At 39.8% G+C, this 18,211-nt stretch overlaps 1 protein-coding gene across 3 annotated transcripts in view; it reads right to left on the bottom strand.

Annotated features, from left to right (window-relative positions):
* PRICKLE1 (prickle planar cell polarity protein 1) overlaps positions 1-18,211 on the bottom strand; it is a 119,035-nt gene that overhangs the window by 53,043 nt on the left and 47,781 nt on the right. Inside the window, exon 1 of one of the 3 annotated variants that reach the window (XM_059185613.1) lies at positions 7,981-8,053. The exons of the other annotated variants lie outside the window; for them this stretch is intronic. The gene's annotated coding sequence lies outside the window, so the exon portion shown is untranslated. Of the gene's footprint in view, positions 1-7,980; positions 8,054-18,211 lie in introns of those variants that run through there. 3 annotated transcript variants of the gene reach the window in all.

Genomic DNA, 18,211 nt, shown 5'->3' with positions numbered 1-18,211 from the left:
TGCTATACATTCAGGTGACTAAATCAATGAAGAAAGGAGAAGAGAAGTCATGTGGGGCCATAAGGAAGTGTAGAATCTAAGGGTATACTTCTCCTTCTCCCCTCTTTCCATGGTGAAAGTCAAGATGGAACTCAAGATTCACTTGAGTTGGCAGGCAACACGAGGAAGCACCTCTAGAAGCCTGGTTCACAGTAACAACAATTATTCAAACTTCACTGGGAGTCCTCCACGACAGTTTGGGTCTGGCACAGGGAGGGCGCTTAATAATTAATAGCTGTTCATTGGCTTTGTTAAGCAGAACATGAATAAAGGAGTGGACTGTGTCTCAAAATCACCGGAATCTTCTGAATCCTCCTGCGTCTTGACTTCTTCATTTATAAAATGGAGATGAAGAAGAGGCGCGCTTGGCTGGCTCAGCCCATTAAGCATCTGACTTTGGCTCAGGTCATGATCTTGGGGTCCTGGGATTGAGCCCTGTGTCAGGCTCCCTGCTCAGTGGGGAGTCTGCTTGTCCCTATCCCCCTGCCCCTCCAACCACTCATACCCTCTTTCTCAAATAAATAAATAAAAATTGTTCTTAAAAAAGAAAATGTTAGAGGGGCACATGGTGGCTCAGTCGGTTAAAGTCTATGCCTTCGGCTCAGGTCATGGTCCTGGGGTCCTGGGATCAAGCCCTGCACTGGGCTCTCTGCTTAGTGGGAAGCCTGCTTCCCCCCCCCCACACTCTTCCTCTGCCTGACTCTCTGCCTACTTGTGATGTCTGTCTGTCAAATAAATAAATAAAATCTTAAAAAAAAAAGCTAGAAATTAAAGAAAATTTATGAAATAAATAGGACATGATCAAGAAGTATTTATGTTGGGAAAAAATGATTACTAATTCTGTATCTAATGATATGTAATCTATTACATATTTTATACACATGCTATACTATTTCATGTCTAAGTTTTTAGTATCTTTTTGCCATAAAGCAATTAAACAAAAAGAATAAAGTTCAAGTTTTCTCAAATGTATATGGGAACACTAATTTTGTGCATAAGTCTCAACTATAGCAAGGAAAAATACTTGTGTCAAGAGGGCTCTTAGATTTTGAGAAAAATGGAACATCTACAAGAAGTCTTCATGTTTAAAAAGAAAAGAATGTAGGACAGCCTGCCTTTACATCTGACTTTAGATGTCATTTCATAATAAAACAGTCATTTTTCAGATCTTAGGTAGTATGAAAATTTTAGATGCTTGTATTACAATCTTGCTTTGCCAGAAATTTTTATATTCTATCAACAAGGCACAATCTGATGTATTCAGAAATGTTTGAAAAACAACATTCTCCCCTCATTTGCGATCTCACTCCTGTGGTTTCAGCTACCCATGGTCAGCAGGGTCCAGAAGCAGATGGTCCTCCTTGTGACACATCGCCAGAGGGTCGACAGTAGCCTCACACTGCGTCACAGAGCCTATGCCTTTCACCTCACTTTATCATCTATCATCTCAAGAAGGGTGAGGACAGTACAGTGAGACATTTTGACAGAGACCACATTTATATAACTCATTATGGTATGTTATTATAATTGGTCAGTATTATTATTAGTTATTATTGTTAATCTCATACTGTCCCTAATTTATAACTTAAACTTTATCCTAGGTAGGTATGTGCCGGAAAAAATAGTATACCTAGGGTCTGATCCTATCCATGGTTTCAGGGATCTATCAAAGTCTTGGAATATATCCCCTGTGGATAAGGCTGGACTACTGTGTAACAGCTAAACTCCATTTGTTTTTGTTTTTTTACTTAAATTTTTAAAAATGTGACTGATTGATTGATTGATTGGTTTAAAGGCGAGCAGGAAGAGGGACAGAGGGAGAATCTCAGGCAGACTAAGCTAAGTGTGTAGCCTGACTCTGGGCTTGATGACACAACCCTGAGATCATGACCTGAGCCAAAATCAAGAGTCAGATGCTTAACCGACTGAGCACCACCCCCAGTGCAGCACCACCCACAGTGCCCCAACAGCTAAACTCCATTTGCTATCCTATAGTCCATGCTCAGAAACTATCCATTGACACAGCTCTTAGAATGGCCCCAATCCAGAACACTGACAACATCAAGTGCTGGTAAGAATGCGGAGCAGGAGCTCTCAGATCATTGCTGCTGGGAATCTCAGATCATTGCTGCTGTGAATCAGAACTAAAAGAAAGGAGCTATGAAGCCATGAAAAGACATGGAGGAAACCAAAATGCATCTTACTAAGTGAAAGAAGCCAATCTGAAAAGGCTACCTACTCTATGATCCCAACTGCGTGACACTACAGAAAAGACAAAAGTACAGAGACAGTAGGAAGATCAGCGGTTGCCAGGGACTCGAGGGGACGGATGAACAGGCAGACCACAGAGGATTTTGAGGGCAGTGAAAAAATTCTGTGTGATACTGACGGATACATGTCATTACACACTTAAACCCAAAGAATGTACAGCCCCAGAGTGAACTCCAGTGGAAACTACAGACATGGGGGGTGACAATGTGTCCATGGGGGTTCCTCAGCTGTAACCAATGTCTTGCTCTAGTGGGGGATGCTGACTGTGGGTGTGGGTGTGGGGGCAGAATGGATATAGGACATCCCTGTACTTTAAAGTCGGCGGTGAAAAAAATAAGATTAAAAAAAAAATCTATTGAACGTGTGAACGACATCAAGAAATAATCACCACATACCTGAGGTGTAGATGTGAGCTATGTGATAAATGTGTGGGGGAGCTGTGCTGTTTAAGTTTGAAAAAGGACTGCGTAACTTCTTCTCTATCCTCCCGGTTGGAAAGAGTCCTTCTAACACCTCAGATAAATCAGGTGGAAACTGAGAGATGACTCTGCCTCTAGATTCCCCCTGCTAGAAACAGCCCCTCTTCCTCTGCTCCTCTGTCTTTGTAGTGAACAAATGTGTTAGATTTAGACTTTTTGCTCTGTGGCATTACACATGGAAACGTTTACAAAATTACACTAAAATAAATGGCAGGTCTTTTTTTTTTTTTTTTTAAATTAGGAAAAATACCTAGTCCTTCAAAACTAGATATTTTACTTTGATTTTATTTGTAGTCAAAATATTTCTCTGGAAGCATTTTCTATAGTCTTCATTACTCAATTAAACCTGTTCCTATGCAACTTTCATGTCACCAGCACATGATAATCCTGCAGATGGCAAAGGTTTAATACCGAATTAAACTAAGCTATTAATTATATACACAAGTTAAAAGAAATCTAAATGAACGACCTTTTAAATTCTTTTTTCATACTTCTAATAGGCAAAAATGGCAGCTGCTCATCTGCTTCCAAGCTGGAGGAAGAGAAAGGATGAAGCTTTTGTACTTCGCTACTTGTTTGCTTGAAATAAAATGTTACTCTTTTATTTCAAATGCCAACACAGGGTATCACTTAAGATGTGATTCTGAGGGGTGCCTGGATGGCTCAGTCGGTTAAGTGGCTGCCTTCAGCTCAGGTCATGATCCTGGGGTCCAGGGATCGAGCCCTGCATTGAGCCCCTCATCGGGCTCCTTCTCCCTCTACCTCTGCTCCATCCCCTACCGCACCCCCACGCCTGCTCATTCTCTCTCATGGTCTCTGTCTCTCCATCACTCTGTCTCAAAAAAATTAAAAAAAATTTTTTTTAATGTGAATTATTACAGAAGCCAGGTCATCTCACATCTACTGCCTATATCTGATCTGAAATGAAAACCTATCCCACTCTGTAACGTTCTGCACTGAATGTGTATTAACTGAGAGGCAGACCATGAAGGATGTAGCTGGTGTTCACTGAAGACACATTCGGAAATTAATAAAGGGAAGGACCCTCTTTCTCAGTCAGATGGCAAAGATGGGAAAATCTTACTGCAAATTAGATATAAAAGAGCTTTGTAAATATTTTTTTTTTTGGATGATTAACTACTCTGGGGGAGGATAAAACAAAGCAAGGAAATAATAATCCCAAACGTAGAGATGATAGACTGTCATACAACATTATCTTTAGGACTTAATAGTTCTTTTCGAGTGTGTGGTTCTGAATACTCTTCTATTGAAAATTAGTCTTCTATTCTCACTCATAAGGAGAAAAATCCAGCTTGGCATTTCTGCTAAGAGGTGGGGAGGCTGATTCTTCATTCTTGAGACCCAAAGTTAGGAAAAAGGAAGAATTTACCAAATGGGATTACATTATGGATTTTTCTTTCTTCTTCCAATGGTGGACAATGTAATTTGTTATTTTATTTTAAAGATTTTATTTATTTGAGACAGAGTGAGAGAGAAAGCATGAGCAAGGGGGACCAGAGGGGAGGGAGAAGCAGGCTCCCCACTGAGCAGGGAAGGTGATGTGGGGCTTGATCCCAGGACCTAAGTAGAAGGATCATGACCTGAGTGGAAGGCAGATGCTTAACCAACTAAGCCACCCAGGCACCCCTGTTATTTATGATTTTAAATGAAACATTGACAGAGAACCAGAAACTCTTCATCTTATACTTTAGAATCGCATGAATCATTCCCCCTAAATTATATCCTAGTCACTATTTGGTTCAATAAATCCTCAACAATATTAAATTATTGAGTCAAACATAGGATCTAGTTCTTGAACTGGCATTTTCTTCAATAATACTCAGGGGATGAGGAAGAGGGTTCAGCAACTCCTGAAGGTTTCTGACATTTTCCCTTAGGATCCCTGAGATACCTAAGAAAAATATAAAACACAATAATCCGAAGGAAGGAAGGAAGGAAGGCTTAACAGAGGCTCTATTGGCCACATGATGCAAAAATGTCAGTGTATTTTATCCAGTTAATATTACAAGAAAAGTACAACTGTGTTCATCAAATATATGCTCTAGACCTAAATATCCTAAGGCTTTGTTTTTAATATACAATGACAAATAGTGTTAAATAGTGTTTATGCAAAATACTAAATCTAATACACTGGACCTCAGATAAATGATCTTTTAAGCTCACCCCCACCCCATGGTAATATTACAAAGACAAATCAGAAAGGTTTCAAAATGTATATACATTGTGAATCTTTTCCTTTCCAGTGAGGTCTACAATCAACAACCTAAAGTGAATGCATTTTAATTTAGGAGGGAGTATAATGCTGAGTTCTAGCCCTTAATACTTTAGAATTCACATAAAACATGAAAATTTAGAGCAGACTTTTCAAAAGTTTAGTCACAGCTAAATTAAATTAATTTGAATAGAGTTGTTACAGGCATTTTTGAGTCAATGTAAAATGAGCAATTGCTAATGACCAGAATCATATCTTTCTCTACAAGGAAAATTATAACTAATAAGAAGCAAAAGCATTACTCCTTCCTTCCCCCCCCTCCCTTGATTAATATATTTGAAAGAGAAAGAAAGAGACAGCACAGATCACAGGAGCAGAGGGAGGGGCAGAGGGAGAAGCAGGCTCCCCACTGAACACAGAGGCTGATGTGGGACTCAGTTGATCCCAGGACCCTGGGATCATGACCTGACCCGAAGGCAGACGCTTAACTGACTGAGCCCCTCAGGCAGCCCTTTTATTTCTTATTTCTTCATTTCTTTGTAACATCATCTCTCATTTAAAAATTTCCACTCTCCCAGCAATTCTACCACCTCTAGCAGTAAATCCTAAGGTAACAATCAGAGATATGCAAGAGGATTCATGTACAGGGTGTTCAGAAAGTAACTTTAGTACTAAAAAATAGGAAGCAACCTGAAGATTCAGTGTAATGGAACCAATCAAGAATTGGTTAAATAATTATATTCATGTAATATAAAGTTATACACCTATAAAATGATGCCACAGAACCAGAGCTGTCCAAGAGAAAGAGAACATGAGTATTTTAACTTTAAATTTTCTAGTAGGCGCATTTAAAAAAGCAAAAAAAAAAAAACAAGTGAAATTAAATTATTAATATATTTTACTTAACCCAATATTGCAACACATAATCAATAGGAAAATTAATGAGATATTCTCCTTTCTGTACTACCTTTGAAAACTATAAAACTCCTATATTTATAGTACATCTTAACTCTACCTACTCACACCATTCTAGTGCTCAACAACCCATGTTTCCCGTGATTATAGCACTGAACAGTGCAGCTACAGACAATGGCCTAGAAAATCATTAATAATATATTAAAATTTTTAAAAAAATTACATGACATATGTATAGTATGATTTGAATTGTATGCCTGAAAAATTCATGAGTAGGAGAAAAAAAGCACAAAAGGGTATATACCAAAATGTTTAGTATTATTCTGGGAAGCAGGATTATGGTCGTTCTCTTGTTTTTTTTTTTTTTTCTTTTCCTGTATTTTCTACATGTTTGACAATAAACCTGTATCATTTTGAAGTTCATAAATGACTCTTTTAATACCTTTCCATCAGCATTGATTAGATTAAGTTTATGACTTTAGCCCTTCCCCTCTAAGAATGCAACCCCTGAAAAGTGAATTTGTTCTGTATTTCATACTAGTGAATACAAATTTCATTGTCCATAGAGAATCATTCACCACTATGAACAAGAGTTATATTTTCAGCACAAGCCCTAACATTTGCCCCTTAAATGTGGTGTGTGTAATTACAGTATAAGAACTGTGAGTAAATTATTTCATTGCCTGTTAAATAACTGTTTGTGAGGTCTAGACAACAATTATAAATAGCCATTATTTATAAAGTTTCCATTCAAAGCACTTGGGGAATGGTGTAATAAATAGGCAACATGACCCGCACCTCCTCATGTTCCCAAATTGTACAAAAAAGGAGAAAATACATAAAATTGGCAAAGACGCTAAACACTGACAAAATCCACTTGGAAAAAGTGAGACTAAGCTGAAGCGGATGTTGCGTGCCCAGCATCCTCCTGACAGGGCGAAGATCTCGTCCGACTAACCTTCTTCACCGTGTTCCTCCTCCCCATCTCTCTCTCTCTCTCTCACACACACACACACATACACACACACACACACACACACACACACGGCTCTTCAGAAAAACTAGCCTACCTTTCTTCAGCCTTCTGTCTCAATATTCCCCCATCCCTAGCTGTGCACTGTCTGCGATGCTGGCGTCCCTCACGGTCTCCTCCACCAAGTTCCCGTGACCCTGAAGCAAAAACCATTTGATGTTAACTTATTTCTTGGAGAAATATTGACTTAGCTCCTACTTACTGCATAAAGTGGGACTCTGGGTGCGTAGAAGTACACAAAAATACAAAAATAATGACAGATAGTGGTAAGGACAATAAAGGAAAAGAGTAGGCAGCTGTGAAAGAAAATAATAGGTCAGGGGAACCTGGGTGGCTGGGTTGGTTAAGCATCTGCCTGGGCTCAGGTCATGATTTCAGGGTCCTGAATCAAACCCCATGTTGGGCTCCCTGCTCAGCAGGAAGCCTCTTTCTCCCTCTGCCTCTGCCCCTTCCCCCTGCTCATTCTCTTTCTCTCTCTCTCTCTCTGCCAAATAAATAAATAAAATCTTAAAAAAGAAAAAGAAAACAGTAGGTCAGAACTTGGCAGAAGATGAGGGGCAGTCAGGAAAGCCCTCTCCACTGACAAAGGACAAACCCACTGAGGAAACCTGATGGATGCCAGGTAGCCTGTGGGAAGAAAACACTTTCCTCCAAGGATGCATGTGCTGACCCAGGGTGGATGGAGGCTCAGGTGAGTTCAGGAACCCCAGTGTTGGCTGGTACTGTAAGGGAAGAATGCTGGAGCCATTTCGGCCCGTGGGTGCCAACAGTTTGCTAGCCGTGGCTTTTATTATGATTATTAATGACAGGAGCGACAGAGAAAATGTAGTAAGCATTTTCAATAAGCCAGACATAGGCTGAAAGCTTTAGACATAATAATAGATTAACTCCTCACAGCAGCTCTTTGGGGTAACTATTATTAAGTGCCTGAGAGGTTAGTAACTTGTCTGGAGTGACATGACTTATAAAGGGCAGGGCTGGGAGCTGCGGACACTATGCAGAGTTGTTACCCTGTTTGTTGGATTGTCACTCCTTCCACGTGTTATACCCTGTTGTCTGCTGCTCCCAGAGCTGTGGGGAAAGGAGCAGCTTTTTCAAAGAGGATACTGGAAGAAAAACAAAAACAAAAACAAAAACAAAAACAAAAACAAAAACAAAACAAAGAAACTGAGATTTGTATTTCCAGAAGGATAGATCTACCTTATGGACATTAAAGACCTAATTTACTCACATCTAAACCACAGAGGAAGGACAAAGAAATGTGTATATTTGTATATATCTATGAAATGTGTATATCTATGGGTTTTGTCCTCCTAACATCCATTTTCCTTTTTCTTAGTAAAAACAATTTTCTTTGGAAACACGTGCCTCCCCTACTCTCACTCTTTGGTGGTTTTAGTGGGGCAAACCCCACTGCTGGCCTCAAAACAGAGCACATGACCCTTCAAAGCAAGGCAACTGGAACATTCCATTCCCTTGGCCAGCAACTGGTTCAGAGGTGGTATGACTGATGGCCTTAGAGCTCACGCTGGGGCTTTCCTGAACTACTGAGAAAGCTATAACGTTACAGCTGCTGGAGTGCACACCTGCCTCCGTGTTGGACAAGGCGGGCTAAGAATGAACCAGTACAGGAGGAAAATATGCCTAGAGATGAAGAGATGGCGTCTTTCAGAATCACGGAGCGCAATTCAAACATGCTCAAAGCAATCTTGACTTCTAAACTTTTCAGTTGAATGAACCAACAAATTCTCTTCCTCAGAGAAGCCATTTTGACTTGGATTTTCAACCAGAAGGGACCCGCTATGGATCGGAGGCAGAGCAGAGTGGACAGAAATTATGGTCAACGTAAGGCCAGTCTTTAGCCAACATGGCAGGAAGGTGGCCCGAAAGATCCCCAATTTTATGGGCTTTGGAAAAACTGTCTGAGCAAGCCAGTGGTTGGAGTGGAACCACTCTTCGTCCTCCTTGGAGGCAGGCAGCTAACGATATAGAAATGCAGGTGCATATAGCCAGCGGTCAACACATGCTTACTGGCTGCTTGAGTTGTGCCATACTTGCGCTAGGGGCAGGATGACCCTGACGAACATGGCCGCCTTCCTCCCGGGAGCCCATCAGCTACTCTAGAGGGCAGGGGCAGGACGCACAGGTTAGCATGCCTGCATGATAATTTACCTACACGCTGAACGCAGTGCAGTAAAATCAGCACTCAGTTAAAAAGAAATCTCTTGGTTCTCTGGTCTAGACAGAAGTCTCTCCCACTGAACTATATAATGAAAGGCTTGATCCTGCAGAGGTCAAAAGATAAAGAGATCCGAAAGATGAACGCTCAGCATTAGTAGCTGTCCCACGAGCAGAAAGACTTAAGGACTGGAACTAAGGGGACTGGAATGCACTCCAGTCTGTTTCCAGAAATGAAGCTGCTGAAGAAAGAAATCAACCCAGGAAGCTGAGGACAGAATGTTAAGGAGGGACACCACAAGAGGGCCAGTATCAACAACACCTCTAGCTGCGATAAAACCACGTCAGCTCTGGGAACTTTCCTTGGCCTTCCCAGCCTGAGATCCCTGTGGCTAACGTCTCCTCCTGACCAGTGACTGTATTTTCCCCAGATTGGTTCTACATCCAGCAATCTCCTTAGTGAGACTGAACATTTGCCATCCTCCCAAGCTCAGGCTCCAGTGCCCAGGAACTAAGCAAGAGCTCTGGCATCCTGCCTCCCTCCCCTCTTGCGTGCCCCAGTCCTCAGCACTGGGAGTTCTTCATTGGGCCCTGCAAACTTGCTCAATTCTCTCTCCTGAATCCCTGAACACATGTGCAGAAGACCCCCGCTCCCAAGTTCCTGAACCCTGTGTACCCGGCTGAGATGCCACCAGCTCCTGTGGGCCCATGAATGGGCAGGTTGCTTCAATGGCCCCTGAGCTCATCACTGTCTCCTTCTACCTCTTCCTGTTCTCTTGCCCACCCTTTCATCTCTCAAATCTCTTCCTTATGTGGTATGCACCTGTGTATGTCTCTTGCCCTGTCTGCTAGCAAGACTCATGAAGTTTCATGCCCAAATCACAGCAAATTTAACCCATTTTTAGTGGCCGTGGGGGTCCTAGTAAGTATACATATGATTAGCAATGCCCTTAAATCAAGTGGTAAAATTAAATGTATCCACCTGTAGAGTTCTTTCGTTTTTCTTCTTCTTCTTCTTCTTTTTTTTTTTTTTAAGATTTATGTTAATCTCCACACCTAATACGGAGCTGGAACTCATCAGCCCAAGATCAAGAGCTCCACCAACTGAGCCAGCCAGGCACCCCTCTTTTCACTTCTTATATTTATTATATTTACAAAATCTCAACATAAAGATCTTATTTGGGATGCTGTTAAATTAAAACACCCCCCTCAACACAAAAATGCCACTGATTTGTCTCTGTTTTCCTCTAGCTGGGGCCCGAGGGGAGACTATTCTTAAACAAATTTACAAAGGAACAAGAAAGAAAACAGAATAAAACAAAACCCCTGTAATACAGACCAAAGCTAAGGGACTTGAGAAACAACTCCGTTTGGTTATCTGAGTATTCATTTAACCATCCTATTCATTCAGGCAACAAGTATTTAGAGAGTGTTTGCCATGTCCCAGTGATCTGCGCCTTAGGGATACAACAGGGGACAAGACATTTTCTGAATATTTCATATGTGCTGATGATCAAACCACGCTCTCCTCCTTTGTGGAGCCACTAATTAGTAAATCCATCTTTCATTCCTTCCTGCCTTGATGACTCTGCCCAGAATGTACTCTAAAAATGGCATGTCAAGACTTGGCTGTTTCGAAGAAGCGTTCTTCCCACGGAAACAGTGCTGTGACAGTTACACTAAAATAAAAACTGTGAGATCACCTAATCCAAGCAATCATCTACAGATGAAAAGGTGCTCCATACAGAAGGCAGAGTGTGTTGAAACAGTATTTTATCTTTTGATTCTTAATCCAGTGTTCTCCTCCTGCACTGCCCAAAATGGTAGCCACTAGCCCCAGGCCACTATTTAAATTTAGATTTGGAATTAAAAATTTAGTGCCTCAGCTGCACTACCTACATTTCAAATGCTCAGAAGCCATATAAGCTAGTGGCTATCACACTGGATGCCCCCCCCCCCCCCGAAAAAGACCATTTCCATCATTGGAGAAAGTTCTATTGGACAATGCTGCAGGTTCTAAAACACTCTGCTTGCATTATTCTAGCTCAGTGTTTCTCACACTTAAACATGCATGGTATTCACCTGGGGATCTTGCTAGGATACCGATTCTGATATAGTAGGTCAGGGGTGTGGTCTGAGATTCTCTGTCCTAAAAAGCTCCAAGCAGGACTGCTCCAAGTGATCTATAGAGTATTAAGGTTCCAGCTCGGTATCACAGTGAATACTGCAAGTGTTAGTGTCTAATAGTTTAGTGCATATGATTTTTTGCCTTCCCAATTAGGTTTTAAACTCCTTACGAGAGAACACCTTAAGTTCTTCTTCACATCTCTCATCATGGACCGCAGACTTCAGGGATGCCTGAGAGTCAATTTTCCTGTCTACAGGTACATGATGTTTGGCACAGACTGCTTCAGTGTTACATATAAATACACTTTCTTTTTTTTTTTTTTTCCTTAAAAGACATTAGGTCTTTATCCTTCAATCGAATGCCTTCTATTTCTTAAACGTAAGATACTGGTAGCTATACTATGTCAACTTCAAGAAAACACATGGGAATTCCTCCTTTTTGATGGCTTTAAAATGAACTGTAAATTTTGTTACAATATATATGCTGAAAATAATTTAAGAAAGAGTTGAGAATGGGGCGCCTGGGTGGCTCAGTGGGTTAAGCCGCTGCCTTCGGCTCGGGTCATGATCTCAGGGTCCTGGGATCGAGTCCCGCATGGGGCTCTCTGCTCAGCAGGGAGCCTGCTTCCCTCTCTCTCTCTCTGCCTGCCTCTCCATCTACTTGTGATTTCTCTCTGTCAAATAAATAAATAAAATCTTAAAAAAAAAAAAAAAGAAAGAGTTGAGAAAAAATATATAATGTATATTTGATAGCAGAATGGACACCAAATAGTCTCTTATCATGACAAACAATTGAATAGCCAAGCTTTATCTCAAAATTAGAAAATGATTAAAATACTTAGAAAACAATGCAATCAGAAATTTTAAGTGTGCCTTTATGTTACTGAGACCATACATCCTACCCTGAAAATAGTTAGCAACCTTTTTTATGGAACAGCTGACAGTTGTGGCGGTATGAGCAAACACCTCTGTAAATTCTTACCATAGTTTTCTATCAGCATTGTCCATTTTTCCAGAAATCTCAGTAATCACTATATGTAATCAGTTATTAATTAAGAACCTTGTAGTTAAGTTTAAAAGGTCAGTCATTTTTGTGTTTAAAAGTCACATATTTATGCATTCAGTTTCCAAGGAAATAAGAGCCCTTTGTGCCTTTCTAAATGTGTTCCTTACAAAGCAACAAGAAAAAGAGTTTTATTAATGCACAAGACTGAAAGAAATGTCAAGTATGCTAGAGTTCTGGTTTTGATTTTGGACTTCAGAGAAAGTTAAAGAAGCAGTGGAACAGAGCTCTTTAATTACAATCCAATGTCCTACAGAAGAATATTTGATATCTCTTCCAGTTGGCATTCTAGCCGATGTGAGGAGAAAATCAACCACGATTAATACAACATAAAGTCACTCCACCTCGTCAAGTTCATCAGGATTATACTGTGTATGCATCACGAACCTCCCTGTGTTTGTTTAAGATCTTGTTTGACAAATTATAAGATGGAAATATTTTAAGAGTTAAACCAGTACTTTTATTTTTGCTACATAACCTAAGCCAGTGCAAGTTTGTGCTGAGGTTCCCAAACTCTCTTGGCACTTTGGGAAGGTAACTCAATGACAGTATTTGTTTTTCCCTCAGGAGGAGAGTAGACAGCTCTGACAGAAAGAGGACGGCAGGCGGATAGATGAGAACTTGGGGCTGGGGTTGCTGCCTGCATACTGGTTCTCCACTCAGCCCCCTCACCATGTGGGCTTGAGGAAGTGAGCTACCTCTTTAAGACGCAGTTTTTTCATCTATAAAGTGGGAATGAGACTAAGGTTGCAATACTGACCTTATGTACAATATTTACTGCAATAAGTAAGTACTTAGCAGTCAGTGTTAAATGAATGTTAATTATTTCTATTAGATTTAAAAATGATTTATCAGAGCTCAGTGGCAATGAAATATTTTCCTTCACCCCTATTATGCCCCTTTAAGACCCTTTAGTTTGTGTTTGTACTTAGAAATCTTCCCTTAATAAATACAAAATACGTATTTAAGAAATGAAAGAGGTGTTTGGGGATTTGTTTTTTATTTTTTTATTATTTATTTATTTATTTATTTATTTTTAAGATTTTATTTATTTATTTGACAGACAGAGATCACAAGTAGGCAGAGAGGCAGGCAGAGAGAAAGAGAGAGAGGGAAGCAGGCTCCCTGCTGAGCAAGGAGCCCGATGCGGGGCTCGATCCCAGGACCCTGAGATCATGATCTGAGCCAAAGGCAGTGGCCTAACCCACTGAGCCACCCAGGTGTCCCTGGGGATTTGTTTTTTAAAAACAAGTATATTATCTGTTTGTTCAGAATCATTCTCTAGATTATTTTATCTCAGAGATAAAATAATTCAACAACTCTTAACAAAGTGAGTATAGAGGGAACAGGGAACACACCAACATAATAAAGGCCATGTATGACAAGTACACACAGACTCAATGATGAAAAATTAAAAAGCTTTTACTCTAAAATCTGGAATAAGAAAAGGATGTCCACTCTCATCAGTTTTATCCAACATAGTTTTAGAAGTTCTATCGACAGCAATCAGAGAAGAAAAAGAAATAAAAGCCATCCAAATTGATAAGAACAAACAAATGGAAAGATATTCCATGCTCATGGACTAGAAGAATTAAATCTGTCAACATATCCCAAACAATCTACAGATTTAACAAAATCCCTATCAAAATACCAACAGTATTTTTCACAGAACTAGGAGTAATCCTAAAATTTGTATGGATTTGATTTGCCAGAACAATCTTGAGAAAGAACAAAGCTGGAGATATCACAATCCCAGAGTTCAAGATACAGGACAAAGATACAGTAATAAAAACAGTACGGTACTGACACAAAAACAGACATATACGTCAATGGAACAGGATAGAGAGCCTAGAAATAAACTCATGCTCATATGGCCAATTAATCTATGACAAAGGAAGCCAGAATATACTACAGGAGAAAAAAGTCTGTTCAATAAATGGTGGTGGGAAAGTTGGATACCTCCATGCAAATGAATGAAACTGGATCACTTTCTTATACCATACACAGAATTAACAAGAAAGAGATTAAAAACCTAAATGTAAGACCTGGAACCACAGAACTAAAAAAAAAAAGTAGGTGGTGATCTTTTGGACATAGGCCTTAGCAACATTTTTCTGGATACCTCTCCTCAGGCAAAGGAAACAGACAAAATGAAAAGGGAACCCACTGAATGGGAGAAGATATTTGCAAATTATATATTTAGTAAGGCATTAACAACAAAACATATAAAGAACTCATACAACTCAACATTAAAAAAGTGAATAATCTGATATTAAAAAGGGCAGAGGATCCAAATAGACCTTTTTCCAAAGAAGAGATATAGATGGCAAATAGACACACATGAAAAGGTGTCCAATATCAGTAATCATCAGAGAAATACAATTCAAAACCAAAACGAGATATCACCTTAGACCTGTCAGAATGGCTAGAATCAAAGAGACAAGAAATAACAAGTACTGGCAAGGATATGGAGAAAAGGAAATCCTGTATAAATTGATGGAAACCAGTACGAAAGTCCTCCAAAAAATGAAAAGTGAAAATATCATATGATCCAGTAATTCCACTTCTGAGTATTTACCCAAAGAGAATGAAAACACTAATTTGAAAACATATGCACCCTATGTTTATTGCAGCATTATTTACGATGGTCAAGAAATGGAAGCAACCCAAGTGTCCAACAATAGATGAATGGATAAAGAAGATGTGGTATATATATACAACAGAATATTACTCAGCCATAAAAAGGAATGAGATATTGTCACTTATGACAACATGGATGGACCTAGAGGGTATAAACTATGTAGAATAAGTCAGACAAAGAAAGACAAATACGATGATTTCACTTACATATGGAATCTAAAATAAAACAACACAAAACAGAAACACACTCATAAATACAGAGAAAAGCTGGTGGTCCCCAGAGGGAAGGGGGTGGAGGACAGGGAAAATAAGTAAAAAATAATAATTCAGACACTGAAGTACAATTTCAAGACACATATTAATATCCAAATATAGTCAACAACATAAGACATACTCTTCTAGAAGATAGCTAAGTCATGGAGTTGGTGAAGTAAGGTCTGGACAACCCAGAACAAAGTAGAAGTTGGCAACTAAATGTATAATTTACATTGTACAGAGGAAATTTTTTTACTTATTCAGGTCAAAAAGAGGATTGTTTTTGTCTTTAATTATCTAGTTTGGTTGTTGCCTCTACAAGAATTGTGCCAACACCTCTCTTTTCTTCTGAGAGTAGAAATGACCGAGGTCAAGCAAGAACCATTTTCCTCACTGGGGAGAAGAGCCAGTGGTCTCAGCAACAGTCCCAAAGGCTGGTCAAACTCCTATCATCAGTCTCCTATCATTGGTGTAGTTATTTTACACTACCAAGGAAATGAAGCACTGAGAGGAAGATGGCATGTCCAGGGAACAGTAGCAATCTCCTAGGAGGCCACTCTGGAAGCTACGGCCCCGGTTGTTCCATGGGCAGAGTGTGAGGAAAGTCATAGAGAGAGGAGCACTGAGAACCTATGACATGGCTAGATTTCACCAAGATAGAGCTCTTGTGGCTCTTGCTTTTGTCGACACTATCAAAGCAGGTAAGGTTACAAAACTCGGGTTTTCAAAGCCTCTGTCTGAAATGTTCCATTTGTTTTACAAATGGTTCACTAGCAGCTTTCCCCCCTCCTAGCTGGAACCCATTAACGGTTGGTCACAAGGTCTCTTCAGTCTTTTCGGTCTAGAATAGAATAGCAGCTCCGTTTTGTTTTTTGTTTTTTGTTTTTAGCCAAATGACAATGACTTTTTTTTTTTTTTTTTTTAATTTATTATTATTATTATTATTTTTTTTATTTTTTATAAACATATATTTTTTATATACATATATTTTTATCCCCAGGTCTGTGAATCACCAGGTTTACACACTTCACAGCACTCACCAAATCACATACCCTCCCCAATGTCCATAATCCCACCCCCTTCTCCCCAACCCCCTCCCCCCGGCAACCCTCAGTTTGTTTTGTGAGATTAAGAGTCACTTATGGTTTGTCTCCCTCCCAATCCCATCTTGTTTCATTTATTCTTCTACCCACTTAAGCCTCCATGTTGCATCACCACTTCCTCATATCAGGGAGATCATATGATAGTTGTCTTTCTCTGCTTGACTTATTTCGCTAAGCATGATACGCTCTAGTTCCATCCATGTTGTTGCAAATGGCAAGATTTCATTTCTTTTGATGGCTGCATAGTATTCCATTGTGTATATATACCACATCTTCTTGATCCATTCATCTGTTGATGGACATCTAGGTTCTTTCCATAGTTTGGCTATTGTGGACATTGCTGCTATAAACATTCGGGTGCATGTGTCCCTTTGGATCACTACATTTGTATCTTTAGGGTAAATACCCAATAGTGCAATTGCTGGGTCATAGGGCAGTTCTATTTTCAACATTTTGAGGAACCTCCATGCTGTTTTCCAGAGTGGCTGCACCAGCTTGCATTCCCACCAACAGTGTAGGAGGGTTCCCCTTTCTCCGCATCCTCGCCAGCATCTGTCATTTCCTGACTTGTTGATTTTAGCCATTCTGACTGGTGTGAGGTGATATCTCATTGTGGTTTTGATTTGTATTTCCCTGATGCCAAGTGATATGGAGCACTTTTTCATGTGTCTGTTGGCCATCTGGATGTCTTCTTTGCAGAAATGTCTGTTCATGTCTTCTGCCCATTTCTTGATTGGATTATTTGTTCTTTGGGTGTTGAGTTTGCTAAGTTCTTTATAGATTCTGGACACTAGTCCTTTATCTGATATGTCGTTTGCAAATATCTTCTCCCATTCTGTCAGTTGTCTTTTGATTTTGTTAACTGTTTCCTTTGCTGTGCAAAAGCTTTTGATCTTGATGAAATCCCAGTAGTTCATTTTTTCCCTTGCTTCCCTTGCCTTTTGCGTTGTTCCTAGGAAGATGTTGCTGCGGCAGAGGTCGAAGAGGTTGCTGCCCGTGTTCTCCTCAAGGATTTTGATGGATTCCTTTCGTACATTGAGGTCCTTCATCCATTTTGAGTCTATTTTTGTGTGTGGTGTAAGGAAATGGTCCAATTTCATTTTTCTGCATGTGGCTGTCCAATTTTCCCAGCACCATTTATTGAAAAGGCTGTCTTTTTTCCATTGGACATTCTTTCCTGCTTTGTCGAAGATTAGTTGACCATAGAGTTGAGGGTCTATTTCTGGGCTCTCTATTCTGTTCCATTGATCTATGTGTCTGTTTTTGTGCCAGTACCATGCTGTCTTGATGATGACAGCTTTGTAATAGAGCTTGAAGTCCGGAATTGTGATGCCACCAACGTTGGCTTTCTTTTTCAATATCCCTTTGGCTATTCGAGGTCTTTTCTGGTTCCATATAAATTTTAGAATTATTTGTTCCATTTCTTTGAAAAAGATGGATGGTACTTTGATAGGAATTGCATTAAATGTGTAGATTGCTTTAGGTAGCATAGACATTTTCACAATATTTATTCTTCCAATCCAGGAGCATGGAACATTTTTCCATTTCTTTGTGTCTTCCTCAATTTCTTTCATGAGTACTTTATAGTTTTCTGAGTATAGATTCTGTGTCTCTTTGGTTAGGTTTATTCCTAGGTATCTTATGGTTTTGGATGCAATTGTAAATGGGATTGACTCCTTAATATCTCTTTCTTCTGTCTTGCTGTTGGTGTAGAGAAATGCAACTGATTTCTGTGCATTGATTTTATATCCTGACACTTTACTGAATTCCTGTATAAGTTCTAGCAGTTTTGGAGTGGAGTCTTTTGGGTTTTCCACATATAGTATCATATCATCTGCGAAGAGTGATAATTTGACTTCTTCTTTGCCGATTTGG

Source organism: Mustela lutreola, chromosome 8, assembly GCF_030435805.1.
Source record: "Mustela lutreola isolate mMusLut2 chromosome 8, mMusLut2.pri, whole genome shotgun sequence".
In the NCBI taxonomy this organism is placed as follows: Eukaryota; Metazoa; Chordata; class Mammalia; order Carnivora; family Mustelidae; genus Mustela; species Mustela lutreola.
This window is presented reverse-complemented; position numbering and strand designations above follow the sequence as displayed.